Source organism: Diadema antillarum, unplaced genomic scaffold (genome assembly GCF_040938485.1).
Source record: "Diadema antillarum isolate AM-2024a unplaced genomic scaffold, OU_Dant_1.0 scf00000048, whole genome shotgun sequence".
In the NCBI taxonomy this organism is placed as follows: Eukaryota; Metazoa; Echinodermata; class Echinoidea; order Diadematoida; family Diadematidae; genus Diadema; species Diadema antillarum.
In genome coordinates, this window is record NW_027270937.1 from 1,436,688 (window position 1) to 1,452,314 (window position 15,627).

Here is a 15,627-nt window from a genome sequence, read left to right on the forward strand (position 1 = left end):
ACTTGGGTCGGTTGGCTTAACATTATCTAATTTTGACAAGTTTCGGGGGTAGGCCTACTTCCATTTTAAAGTTATGAATCTCTTCTCTCAGAGTCTTACCTACACTACGAAGTGGTAAATGCCTGATAGTGTTGATGTGCACAGTCAAATACGCTAGATAAGCATTCCACTGCACGCAAATTTGCTATACAGGACGACAGTATACTTTAAATTTGATATTCCCGAGATCAATTACAGAAGTAGTTTTGTGTATTAATACCCCACCATGTGATGTTACAGATCTGCAGAAATACTTGTAGATTCCACTCTGCTCAAGCATCTACTTGTGTCGTGATTCGTCTCCACTATAAAACGAAGCTGATCGATTTCATATCACGTTTGTTTTGAAAGAATGTTCCGGCCGTTTTCTCTGAAGAAGGTGGAACCGAACATGCTCTTGCTCAAGGAGTTTTTAAGCCAGTTCTTACAGGAAAAGGATGTGCCATGAAATGAAACTACAATTAGGGGGAGAAACTTCGATGCAGGTTTGAAAGTGCTAATCTCATTACTGTTCTTTTTTTTTTTTGCTTTGGCATTCAAGACACAGCGGGCAAACACAAACATGAATCGTTCTAAACGAGGTGGCAATGAGATTGATATGTGTAGCTGATTCCTACTCAGTAGATTTAAATTTGAGAAATGAACAAGAGCACTGGGTAAGTGCACACACAGCACACACACAAACACACACACACACACACACACACACACACACACACATAGACACACATAAGCACACAAAATGTAGAAAAAGAGGACAAAGGTTATTCTGATGAAATCTGGATGTCATGAATATGTATTTTATGTAAATTGGGTGTAACATGTTCAGCCCATGCATAGAGGCAGAAAGTTTCGTGCGGCTTTTCGGAAAGACATTGCGCTTGAGGGGAGGAATAAAGTTTTGTTGCTGTTACTGTAAGAAAGTCTGTTGTTGATCTGTTTACTGTTACTGATGATATGTGTGACGTCTTGTTGAGTTCCCACTATCTTTCACTCCACTCCATAACACTTGAATAGAAACGAGAAGTCGAGACATGGATGAATGTTGACCGCTGTTTTCTTGGGGTCAAATATATTGTTTCTTTACACGGCTTGTTTCGAGGAACTTCCTCATTGCTCGATGTTCGTCGTTTTTTTTTTTTTCCTGCAGATCGTATAACAGTCGTATGATTCCATTTTATTCTCGACTTCTATACAACATACTACCCTGGACAAAATTGGGCGAGACGCTCTGTTTGCTGTCCGTGCGAGTGTGCTTCTCCTGACACAGAGTGGCAGTATACTGTGTATGGATTCCCTCAGCTTTTCTTTTCGATTAACTGGAGTGGAAAGTGCATGCGGAGTGGTATGTTTCGTATATTTCTATTGGTCCCCACCCGCATTTCCTTTTCGTTTTCTTTGAATATGTGTGTGTGTGTGTGTGTGCGTGTGTTTACTCTGAAGAGGCGAAAATAGCAGAATTTCTTTTGATGATGACAACACTTACCCGTGAAAATCACGGAGACGACAATTTCGTCACTCGCCCGACAACTGTCCAAGTTCACTCTTCCCCTCTGACTGCATGACTGGCGATCGTTCACCCGTAACAGATGAATAGACAATATCATTGTCTTTATTGTTTAGATGTTGAGGAACTTTCTGTATCACCAATTTGCATGTCGGTGAAAGGTTATGTCGGGGTCCCCCTCCTCTGGAGAGGGAAGGGAATTCGGTGTACGCAACTCTGTCGAGTCACGAACCTGTCTCCCCGTGATTTTCACAAGAGAGTCCAGTCAAACAGATTTAATTACGTTTTGTTATATTACATATTGCACTACCTAGCTGAATAAAAATCTATATATAGATAATACCAGATTTTTTTTTAAAATTCCGTAACATTGCAATGGAGTCTATTATTTGTGTGAGATCTTCTTTAGAGTGTCATTCTGTCTTGAGCAATATTTAAAAGCATCCGAGTTCGATTATCCTGATGTTCTTTGTTTTAAGAGGACATGTTATTTATCAGATGATCTATGCTTCAAGGTCTGATTTCATTCCTCAAACTGAAGCCAAAGTCAAGATAATACGATATTAGACGTAAATACACACTAACAAAATTTGGTTACAATTCATTATTTCGAAGGTACACAATTCTAGAAGGTTCGTTAATAGGAAAATGAAGTTAAGTTCGTTTTTCCTATGGTTCATTAATCCGAAAAGGGAAGAGATTCGTCATTCCGAACGCAGGTTTATCTGAAAACGAAATAAAGTTGGTAATTCCGAAGCTTAGGTTAGTACACACGTCTATATTTTCGAATTAACGAACTTTATTTCATATTCGGACGAACAGACTTTATTCAATTTTTGCAGTTACGAACCTTCGGAATGACAAACCTTATTTCATTTTCGCATTAACGAACCTTCGGAACAACAAACCTTATTTCATTTTCGGAATTGAGAACTTTCGGAATAACGAACCTTTGGAATAACGCCACAAATGTTCGGATTAACGAACCCTTTTGTATTTTCGGATCGATGATCCCCTCGGTTTAGGGAATTAGTGTGTTCCGGAATAACGAACTCTTGGAATAACGATTCCTATTTCATTTTCGGATTAACAAACCTTCGGAATAGCGGACGTCACCCAAAACATATTGCAACTTATTGAAAAACACATTAGATGTAACTCATCTTAATATTACCCCTGCGTGGTTTCCTTTCAGGATTGCTTCCCATGAGACAAGATGGCGAGTCGAGCAGGCTACCAAGACGATAATGAGACTTTGGGCCCATCTGATTCCCGTCTTGGTCCTGCAGATGTTTGTTTAGCCGTAGGATACAGCGCTGTGTTCGTTGTTGGGGTGGCAGGGAACGTCGTGCTGTTACTCGCGAGTGCATTCTCGAGGAAACTCCAAACGAAAACCTCCTGCCTCATTGTCAATCTTTGCGTCAGTGATCTGTTGGTTTGCGCAGTTCAACCGTCTCATGCCGTCTCCTTATTGACTAGAAACAGCAGAACACTCCCCGAGGTGCTTTGCCAGTTGACTGCTGCACTTGGTATCATATCGATCGTGAGCAGTGTCATTACCATAATGCTGATTGCTGTAGATCGCTGTGTGCTCATCATCAAACCTAGGCACACATACAACCGCGTCTTCTCTTCGAGAAATCTGGTCGTCATGGTAGCAATGTCTTGGTTGTTTCCCATCGTAGTTTTAGTCGTTCCTCTTCTTGCTGGTCATGGTCGTCTGGGATATAACGCTTTCACACGACTCTGCGTATGTGACTTCACTCACAAGAATGCAAATACTTTCGTGTACCTCGTGTTTTGTTTGTTTACATTTGCCTTCGGAGTGACGTTCTTTAGCTACTGTCTACTCTTTAGGCACGTGAAAAGGAGCGTTCTCAAGACCAGGTCACGCTCAATGCTCACCAAGAAAAGTTGTCGTACCGAGCTCGCAATAACTAAGAACCTTCTGTGCGTTGTATGCTGCTTTGTCATGTGCTTAACTTCCTTCATGTGTGTCTTTCTGGCTATCCCATTCCTGCAAGGACCCGCTCTGCACCGAGTTCTCAGCGTGATGCCTTACGTGTCTCTCCCACTCGTATTCGACAGTTGCCTTAATCCGTTCATCTACGGCTGGAAGCATCCTCACTTCAGGGTGGTTATGGCCTGTGTGTTGCGACAGCGCTGGCGTGATATCCCGGCGCCCTCGCGACTGCTGGCACGGATCCTCGCATATAGTACTGGTGACAGGCAGACACCACAAGCTTCCAGTGTCGCAAAGAGCTGCGAGACACAAAGCAAAAATCTGACAATTGACACGAACAATATGTGACTTATGTGTGTGTGTGTTTTCCCTCATTTTAAACCGTATGCCATAACTTTTGCATCTTTTTGTCATCGTAAGCTCACAAATCTATATCATCGGGTAAATATGTGAGCTATTTCGATACAAAGATTAAGATGAAAAAAAAGTAAAAGAACTGCAATATAAATATATATAGAGTATAGTGGCAAAACTGTTGCCAGGCGTCTGAGTCTTTCGCTTTGGTGCTGTTAGAGGCAAAACCATGTTGTACAGTCTATGTTCATAGCTTTTGAACTTTCTTGGCGTGTGCTAATCATCACAATAATAGTCTGTGATAAATGTACGTGATAGTCTGTCCCATGAAAATGAAGCGTCGAGGAATTTACAATACTTTAAAAAGTGAAATTGTGCCGTGCAAATTTCTGTCAAAATCGGCAATGTGACACGTTATGAGATCATACGACTGATTACGAGAAGTTTGTTCACATTTCCAGACTTCACGTTATGACGTTTTGAATTTGTAACCGTGCTGTAGACAAGCAGTAGGAAACCTCAGTAGTTGCAAAACAATGTTATGATGTATTACGATTCTTTCTTTAATCCATATCCCTGGGCACAGTTAGTACACAGAGAGCACGGTTGTTGTTATTTCGTACATGCGTCACAATATTTAATGTGTTCCTTTTTTTTTCATAGACATTTCTCGTTTCTGTGTGACGACTGGCGAGGAATAACGGAGGGTAATAGAAATGGCCTCGATACACCCGTGTGAACGCGTATACTAATGAAAGAAGTTACCATGTAAAAAAAATGATCGAAAACAAAATATAATCTATTTGAATGACAAACTATGGAGTTGAGCATCCTGCTATTACAAACAAAAATAATGATAATGGCATCGCCCTCTTGTAGAGGAGTTGTAACAGTGAAGAGGCTACCTTGGGTAAAGAAGATCAGACTACACGGATGCACATTGCAGAACACGTTGTCATTCAAGGCAACGTGACATAACACGGTTATGTACTCGGTATAAAAGCTAAGCTATGATCAGGCGATGCGATGAATGATTAAGAAGGAAATGGTATGGTGATGACAAATCCTCATTAAACGGTAAATCATAGATATGCATTTTATAGAGAACTGATTTCTGAACAACGATATCATTGTCAGCGCCTGCGCCATCAACTCGAGAGAGTGCTTTGTGTCGCTGAAAGCGTGAGATAATGGAAACGGGAACAACAACAACGAAGGGACACTCGCAGAGGTCTGAAAATAATTTCATACCACATTCTGTCTTATTGACATGTGTACACAGTGTGCGGAAAATTGTTCCTGTGTGGTTGTCATGATGGCCGATTTAGCTCGCTCCTCCAAATATGATTTTTTTTTAGCCGTAGGCTTTAGCGCTGCGTTCGTAAGCACACATACATTAAGCAAACGTAAGCACACATACAATCGCGTCTTCTCGTCGAAAAATCTGGTCGTCATGGTTACAATGTCTGGGCTGTTTCCCACTGCAGGGTTAGTCCTTACTCAGCATACTGGTCATGGTCGTCTGGGATGCCACGCCCTCACACGACTCTGCATCTGTGACTTCACTCACAAGAATGCAAATACCTTCGTCTACCTCGTGATTTTCGTATCGACATTTTCCTTCAGTGTGACGTTCTTCAGCTACTGTCTTAGGCACGTGAAAAGGAGCGCTCTGAAGACCAGGTCACGCTCAGTAATGCCTGCCGAGAAAAATTGTCGTAGGCATACCGAGTTGGTAATCACTGTACGTGGTATCCTGCTTCGTCCTTTGCATATCTTCCTTCGCGGGTGTTTTTATCGTTATCCCATTCCTGGAAGGACCCGCACTGCACCGAGTTCTCAGCGTGATGCCCTACGTGGGTCTCCCCCTCGTACTCGACAGTTGCCTTAATCCGTTCATCTACGGTTGGAAGCACCCGCACTTCAGGGTGGCCATGGCCTGTGTGCTGGGACGCCGCTGGCGTGATATCCCAGAGCCCTCCCGACTGCTGGCACGGATCCTCACCTATAACACTGGTGACAGGTAGACACCGCAAGTTTTCAGTTGGGCTGCGAGACAAAAAGCGAAAATCTGACCATTGACACGAACAATATGTGACGTGTGTGTGTGTCTTTTTCGCTTCGATTTAGAATCGGAATTACTTTTGAACCGTTTTACCAGACAAAATACTGTGTCGTAAATATCAGTCATCGTGATCACAGAGATTTAGATCAGAATGGTAAAAAGAAAAATCGTGACATTGATGTCCAGAGTAGGCCCTGTGTTGGCAAAACTGTAACTTTCTCGGCGCCGTTTCAGACGCGATGCAATGTTGTTCAAGCTAAGACCGAACACTTCCAGGTTTTGAATGTTCCGAGTGCGCTAGTCTATGACAATTACAATCTCTTAAGGCTCTGTCACACCTTTCCAGGCAAGACTTGCGTGTGACTTGCGAAGAACAACGTTTGCTACCTGGAGATCCCCGCAGATGACACGCACATGACCGACAAGCTAGAATTTAGCAATCCTTGACACTGACATACACCCCTCCCCCTTCCTTCCCAAAGTATGTCTTTCTCCTGAATCATGAGCAAACGACGATGACTCAGTCAGGATATATCTATGTTGTATACCTAGGTATATGCCATGGGCACACACAGGGATGATTAATGGCGTAGATCCTACGATGCAAAGGGGCAGTCCCGCCCTCCCCCCCCCCCATGAATATGTTGGGGCAAACATTAATTGCCCCACCCCAATATTTCCCGAGCTGAGAAAATAAACCGTACTTTTTGATTGAAAATTGTCCAAATATTCATCGAGAAGTATGCACCAGATTGTTGAATTGCAATCATAAAAATTCAGAACATACCCTCCCGGCGTAATGCAACACGACTAAGTAATCAATATGTGTGCTAACTTTCACGCCTAAAAAGAAAATGATGAATAACTGAAAGGGATATTGTAAGATGAGGAGTGAGAATAATTGTTATTTCCTGGTAAATCATAAAAATCATAGAAATCTATAGAAACTGAATTCTCTTGAACTCAAGTAGAGTACATGTGAAACATTATCCTTTGTTAACGGGTTAACGCCTGTGCCATCATTATTGGAAAGTTATGCCATGAACAACTGAAATTGAACCTAGCGGGGAAAAGGAGACTAAAAAAGGGTAACACTCACAAAAGCCGAACAGAAATCGCACTGCACGTCTTGTCCTTTACACACAACAAAGTGCATTCCCTAAAGATTGCTCTTGCGTGTTAGAATTTTCAGGGGTTGCTTAAGTAGAAACAAGATGGCGTTGACAGATGTAACTGGCTACAAAGACAGTAATGAGACTTTGGCTGAATCCAATCCCAGTTTCGCCCCTGGAGATGTATGTTTCGCCGCATTATATTCCACTGCGTTCGTTCTTGGAGTTACGGGGAATGTCGTGCTGCTGCTTGCCAGCGCATTGTCGAGGAAACTTCAGACGAAAACCTCCTGCCTCATCGTTAATTTGAGTGTCAGTGATCTGGTGGTTTCCGCCCTTGTGCCTTTTCAAGTCGTCGAGATTTTCACCAGGAACAACCGTCGACAACCCGAGGCTCTCTGTCAAATGACAGCTGCACTTGATATCATATCTATTGGGAGTAGCGTCATTATACCATAATGTTGATTGCTGTAGATCGCTGTGTGCTCATCACCAAACCTAGACACACATACAACTACGTCTTCTCGTCGAGAAATCTGGTCGTCATGGTGACAATGTCTTGGTTGTGTCCCATCGTAGTTCTAGTTGTTCCTCAGCTTACTGGTCATGGTCGTCTAGGATACAACGACCTCACACGACTCTGCATCTGTGATTTCACTCACAAGAATGCAAATACTTTCGTGTTCCTTACGATTTGCTTATACGCATTCGCCATTGTTGTAATGTTCACGAGCTATTGGCTTATCTTTAGGTACGTGAAAAGGAGCGCCCACAAGTCCAGGTCGTGTTCAACGCCAACCGAGAAAGGCTGTCGCCGGCATACCGAGCTTGCGATCACCAAGAATCTCCTGTGCGTTTTATGCTGCTTCGTCCTGTGCGTAACTCCCTTCATGGGTGTCTTACTAGCTATTCTATTTTTTGAAGCACCAACTATGCCTCGCGTGTACAGGGTGACAGCCCGTTTCTCAATATTTCCCCTCGCACTCGACAGTTGCCTTAATCCGTTCATCTACGGCTGGAAGCACCCTCACTTCAGGGTGGTCATAGCCTGTGTGCTGCGACGGCGCTGGCGCGATATCCCGGAGCCCTCGCGACTGCTGGCACTTATCCTCGACTTCAACGCTGGTGACAGGCAAACATCCTAAGGTATCAGTGTTACATGGAGCTACGAGGCACAAAGCGAAAATTTCACCATTACCACGAGCAATACGTGACTTGTGTGTGTGCTTTGCATCATTTTAAACAGTATGCCAAAGCTTTTGTATCTATTATCATCGTAAGCTCACAAATTTATATCATCACGCAAATATGTCAGCTATTTCGATACAAAAATAAAAGAACTGGAACATTAATATCTAGATTTATTGGGAAAACTGTTGGAAGGCGTCTGAGTCTTTCGGTTTAGTGCCGTTAGAGGTAAAACAATATTGTACAGTCAATGTTCATAACTTTTGAACTTTCTTGGCGTGTGCTGCGCTAATCATCACAATTAATTATGTATAGTCTGTGATAAATGTGCGTGACGTTCTGTTCCATGAAAATGAAGCGTTGAGGAATTTCCAGTACTTTTAAAAGTGAAATTGTGCCGTGCCAAGTACTGTTAAAATTGGTAACGTGACACATTGTAAGATCATACGATTGATTACGAGAAGTTTGTTCACATTTCCAGAGTTCACGTTATGACGTTTTGGATTTGTAACTGTGCTGCAGACAAGCAGTACGAAACCTCAGCTGTTGCAAACAAAGTTATGATGTGTCACAATGCTTTCTTTAATCCATATCCCTGGCCACAGTTACTACGCAGAGAGCACGAGTATTGATATTTCGCACGTGCGTCACAATATTCTATGTGTTCATTTTTTTTCGTAGACATTTCGCGTTTGTGTCAATGCTGGCTAGGAATATTGGAGGGTAGAAATGATCTCTGTGCGACCATTAGTATTTTGTAAACGCATAGCAATTAAAGAAGCTGCGCTGAGTTATACTGTCCCGAAGTTGACACAACATGGGAAAACAAATACTGAATTGTCAATTTCGTGGGAAGTTGGCCCCAAACTTGGTTAAAAGCCGATCAACAGTCGAAACAATTACGATACCCACCGATTATTACACGACGACTCTCGAACTACACACGAAGATGTGAATCGTTATCAATTTACTCCTAAGAACATATGAGAGAAACACGAACTTGCTCCTGGAGCCTGAAAAACTACACCGGTGGCCATACTGTGGCTTTTAAAAGAGACCCTCACGAATGACCCTATCTTTAGACGATCTGAGCCGATTTTGCACATTCTTTTTGATTTGATAATGGTTTATTAGAACAAAAATGCAAAGTAGTAGCCCGAAGGCTAAATTATAATGCATCACATTTAAAAAATATATAAATTACATCAAACAACGTACATTGTATGAACATTTTAACAATAGAAATACCAATTACATTAACATAACAAATACACAGCATCATTTCATATAAAACTTTTATCGTGTGTCCATCTTTGCTCATTTTCAGGACAGCGTGACACATTGGTGCACACAGTTTTACCTCTCTTGTTGCTATCATGCCTGGGTGTTTCATGTGCGCAGTTCATGGGGCCTGAGTTAATGCCCATCCATGTATTTCCTTTGAGGAACTCTTTTGTTAAAAGAAACGTTCCTAGAGTTTGGAGTAAACTATCAACTATTTGGGTAGGTTAACATAGCATTATCTCATTTTGACATGTTAGGCCCATTTTAAAGCTATGAATTTCTTTTCTGAGAGTCTTACCTATACTACGAAGTGGCATATGCCTGTTAGTGGTGATGTGCAAAGTCAATATGCTAAATAAGCATCCCACTGCACGCAAATTTGCTATACAGGACGACAGTACTTTATCGGTTAAATTTGACATTCCTGAGATCAATTACAGAAGTAGTTTTGTGTAGGAATACCCCTTCATGTGATTTGACAGTTCTGCAGAAATACTTGTAGATACCACTCTGCTCAAGCAACCACATGTGCCGTGACTCTCCAGTTCTCTAGAACAAAGCTCATCATCTTTAATTTTATGCCACGTTTGAAAAAATGTCCTGGCCGTTTTTTTTGTTTTTTTTGTTTTTTGAATAAGGTGTAACCATACATGCTTTTGATCCAGTGGTTTGTAAGCCTATTCTCGCAGAAAGTGGCTGTGCAATGAAATGAAACTACCAGGGGGAGGGAACTTGGATGCAAGTTTTAAGTGCTAATCTCATTACTGTGCTTTTTTTTTTTTTGCTTTGAAATTCAAAACACAGTGGGTAAACACAACCTTGAATCGCTCGAAACGAGGAAGCAAGGAAATTTACAGGTGTAGCAGATACTTACTTAGAAGGTTCAAATTTGAGAATAGAACAATATCAATGAGTTAGCTAGTTAGATAGTGCTAAACTGTTTTGAGCTGGGTTGATATGCGTGCATCATCAACTGTAGGCTGAGAGCCCTAAATTTGCAACTTTGCACATAACATATGCATGCGGGATGCACCCACTGTGCCTGTACTGCGCTCCTCTTACAGGATACATTTTGTCTCTGTTGTTTGTTTCCTACTGGTAGGAACAGAGTGTTCCACAGTGTGTTCACAGCGTCTTCACGGACCTACGTCTTCATATAGTCGACTATGTGAAACGCTCGAATTTTAACAGTGTGAAGATGATTTCACAACGTGTTGTGGTTTTCAAAGAGTGTTTACATAGTACAATGCTTTGTTTCACATTGTGAATTGACGACTCACATTGGGTGCAAGTCACGAGACCGACACCGACGAGTCATACAGCCTACGGGTTATACAGCCCACGAGTCACACAGCCCATGAGTTCGAGATTAAGCAAACAAGGCCCACGAGACCGACACATTAAACTCCGTGTTGTATCTTTCAAACTCGTGGGCTGTTTTTACGTAGTGTCAATCTCATGGGCTTTATTTGCCTATAGTGTCAAACTCGTGGGCTGTATGACTCATGGGTGTCGGTCTTTTGGGATGACCCCGTCACATTGTGTTCACAGTGTTAAAACCCTCAAATTTAACAGTGTGAAGAGATTCCACACTGTGTTCACAATTTATTTATACTGTGTTCACATTGTGTTCACACTGTGGGACACCGTGTTCTTTCCAGCAGGGTTATTCTTTTTATGTCGTATGTGGATAAGTTATGCTCTTTTAGGCTTTTGGGCATGATGTTTTCTTGAACTTTGTTTTGTATGTATGTATGAATGTATGTTTCTATTTGTTCAAACGTTACTTCAATGCAACCTTTATTTGACAATAGCAACACTGTATAATGAATTGTCCAACTATACTCGAATACTTGTAATATATATTTCAATCATAATGTGCATGTATGTATTGCCAGATGATCTGGCCAGACTATAGTAGGTGTCACGAGTGGAGTGACAGACGCTCTCCTCCACTGAGGTCAATTTGCATAGAATTTGTAAATAAGCACTTAAGTATGTAAATTGATGCAAACTCTTTAACATGTCAATGGAAGACATTCCAGACCGCTCTCGGTAGAGCCACGGTAGTGCTATGTGTGGCAAGGAGCGGCAGTATGACATCAGGCCGTGAAGGGGACATCACGCTGTGGTGCTGTCTCCTTGACACAGTGTATGAGAATGGCCACTCGGTAACGGTGACAGGGGCCGCCACCCCAGTCAGTATTAACTAGAGATACCCGCAGATAGTGGTAAGTGAATTATTCTTGTGATTCTCACAATGTTAATTGGAATAATTCGTTTGTGTAAATGATATCCGAAATGAGAGTGACTTGTGATAAATGTTCCAGTTAATATGTGATATAGAATATAGAATGGTTGTTATTTATGGTTGCATGAGCTGAGATACATTTGTATATCTATAATGAGGTAATTTGAACGTTGATTAGGATAATATGAATGTGCTCAAGTGCTCTGGCTTTAAGTGATCTGAATATTTTAATATTTGAAGGGTTTCCGGGTTTCCCGAAGGGTCAAGGGCCCATTGGCACTGCAAGAGGCAGGTTCATAAAGGCGTTGACTGTCGACCAGCTCCGAGGCAGTAAGGGAGCATAGACTGTCGACCGGACTTCATTCCTGGATGCTGAGGAGACACCGCTAAGACGTCCGTCGGGAGAGCGACCACGCGAACGGCAATCGCGAAGAGTTGCTACGACAGACCACGCGACAGTCCATACCAGCACCAGCGTAACGGGGCCCCGTCGTCGACCGACATCGTCATCGACCTGCATTGTCATCGTCATACGTCGTCATACGTCGTCATAAGCCATTGTCACACAACGTACATCCGTGACAGCCATTCGAGGTGAAATGAATCCAATTTGAGTTAAACATAATCAAGTCCTAAGAGCCAGAAAGCCACTGAGCAGGGATAATTTATGTTCGTTTTTTCTCTTTTTATAATTTGCTGTAAAACCAAGATTCACAGTTGTAGACAATTAAAATATTTGAGTTAACTGAATGCACACTGTTTCCTCCGTTTCGTCTTGTATGAGTTATGGCCTGCCAACAGTTCTCAGAGGTTATGAAAATTTCTTTGTTCCGTTTATTTCCATATAAAAGGATGGAAATCGGGCAGATTCTGTGACAGTATGCTTCTATCACATCTCTCTTTCTTACTCTGTCTTTTTAACTATTTCCTTGTCTCTCTATTCCACTAGCATCAGGTTTAAATGGGACCCTGTGTTTTATTGTATTAATGTTATGTATCATAGGTTTGCAAAGAGTCACGTTTTTAGCATATTCGTTGCGAACCATTCTGTATGGAAATTTATAACGCATGTAACTACATGTCACAGATGTATGATACTGTATACTACACGTGTAATGGAATTGCTGGAATTGTAGGAATAGCCACGGTGAGTAGTGCCATAGATGAATAAAATCATAATGTTTGACGATAATGCTAAAAATAAGGAAGTGTATAGTGATGCCATGATGAGAATTAATAGAAAAGAACTTGTGCCACAAATGACCGCAAGTGTTAACGGAAATGAGGAATTAGAATTATATTCTAAGTTGCCATTATTTACGGCAACTCAGTCCTATAGACGTTGTGCTCCTCATAAATTACTGAGGAGTAATCACACGATAAACTTTGTGTGAAAAAGAATGGTTCGATGGCGTAGAAAAAAAAATCTAGAAAGTGGATAAAATAACGTAATGACCTAGGCGTCATAATACAAAAACAGTTAAAATGTGAAATGTACTTTATCAGTATAAAGGAAATAAAAAGGCAATCTGAGAAATGCCGTCTGCTTTTTTTTTTATCGTATGAGATTTGGCTCTGTGACTCATTTCTATCAGTAGTAGATGTACATGTTAATGTGTATTCACAAAAAGAAGTGAATTGTGGTAATCAAGCCTGAATCAAAATTAAGGTATACATGTGAAGAAAAATATATGTTTTATAGAGTCATTTGTGGGAATGTGACAATTAAGGGGTGGAAACTGTATGAGCAGTAAATGTATTTTAATTCATCTTTGAATAGACCAAAGTGGATACAAACCACACCCTCAACATGCACAACACAAAACAATCAAACAAAATATGGACAAAAGGTAGTTGTTCTCAGAGCTTGGGATCGAAAAGAAAATTCGAGATATGAAAGAATGTAAATCATTTTTTTTTTTTGTTAGTGCCAGCTATGTTGTCACTTGGCACACCACTTCATTTGGGCATTTTCCACGTTGAAAGGTTACATTAGGGATGTCGGGTTAATTTTTGTTTCCAGTGTTCATTACGCCCAAATGCAATATACCTTATACATTGTATAAAAAACCCCCAAACTTTAATGACAGACAAGTTGCCCCGAAATTGCTTTAAACAAGCAACCTTTCAGAATCTATTCCAAAATGAAAATTTTTAGGCGAACGTATGTAATGCTAGACTGGCATCTAGAACCTATAAAGGTCAAATATCAAATGACATTTTTTTTTCTCAGTTAAATGGCATGGTATTGATAAGAAAAGATAATAACAGCCAATGAAAATTCTACTTAATAGTATGATTCATATCATTTCTAGACTTAACCGTGAACTGGACTTGGACTGACCAAAGTGTTTTTCGTGGCGCCTGATATGTCAACAAAATTGAAATATTTGCATAAACTACTGATTCTCTAAAAATGCAACTAAAATCAAAATAATACGACATTCAGTGTAATACCCGGCCTACGCGAACACATATTTCAAAACACATTAAACAATAAAAGGACAAGTTCACCCTCATATACATGTGGATTGAGTGAATGCAGCAATATTAGTAGAACACATCAGTAAAAGTTTTGGGAAAGTCGGATAATCCGTTTAAAATTAAGAATTTTTTAGTATCTGCGCAGTTCCTGCTGGATGAGAAGACTACTACAGTGTATGACGTCACATTCGTAGAACGATATAGGGAAAATATAAAGAGAATTTCACAAAATGTAATTTTTTGAAGAAAAAAAAAAGTGAACACTTTCTCGACCTGTCACTGACGTACTTGTTAAGGGTAATATTAACCCCCATACCTTCTGAAAGAGGCAAGTCAAGTGTTTGGTTATTGTGCGAGAAAAGTGAAAATATGTTGAATTTTCTTTATATTTTCTTTGTATCGGTCTACACATATGGCATCACAAGCTGTAGTAGTATTCTCATCCAACAGTGACTGAGCAGAAAGTTTAACAATTCGTAACTTTCGGACGGATTGTCTGGTTTTCCTCAAACTCGTATTGATGTGTTCTACTAATTTTGATGCATTCACTCAATCCACATGTAAAGTGAAATTGTTCCTTAAATATGACTTAGCACGACTAGATAGTTATGGTCACTGAGTTCCTCATAGGGAAAGGGTTTAATGAGCAAGAGACAAAGAGTATGAAGAGGTGTAAAAAATAATGGTCTTCCATTCCTGGTAAATTATTGTCTCATTATACCGAAACTATGTTGACTTAAAGGGATGATATAGTTGTGGTTGAGTTAAGGGACTGGATTTTAAGTATTTGCAAATAATCAGAAACCACATATGAAATATCAAAGAGCATACCATTCTATAAGGAATTTAAAATCTATTTGATGAAACTATTTGATGAAAATAATATATGTTTTTAATGGCTAAGATATCCAAAACCAAAGTGAAGCAAAGTGGGACCCACATTTTATTAGACCCTCTTTGTTTTTAGATAACTCAGCCATTCTAAAACAATTTATCATCAAATAAACTTTAAATTCCTCTTAGAGTATATTTTATATGCTCTTTCGTATTTCATAGCAGGTTTCTCATTATCTCACAAAAATATTGGCTACCTTAAGCCCCACCTCAACCAAAACCACATAATCCCTTTAATGTCAAGTAGGCCTACGTGCACAGAAAGAAGAAGAAGAAAGAAGAACAAAGAAAGCATTGTTAAAGCCTGCGCCAACAACTGCAGTGATCATCAATGAGAGCTAGAACAAAACCTTCAGCAACAAAGGGAATACTCGCAGAGGTCTGCACATTGCACTGCATATTTTGTCCATATGATGTTGAACATAGCGCATTGGAAATTGCTCCTGCGTGGTTGTCATTTTAGGGCTGTGCTTCCCGCGAGACAAG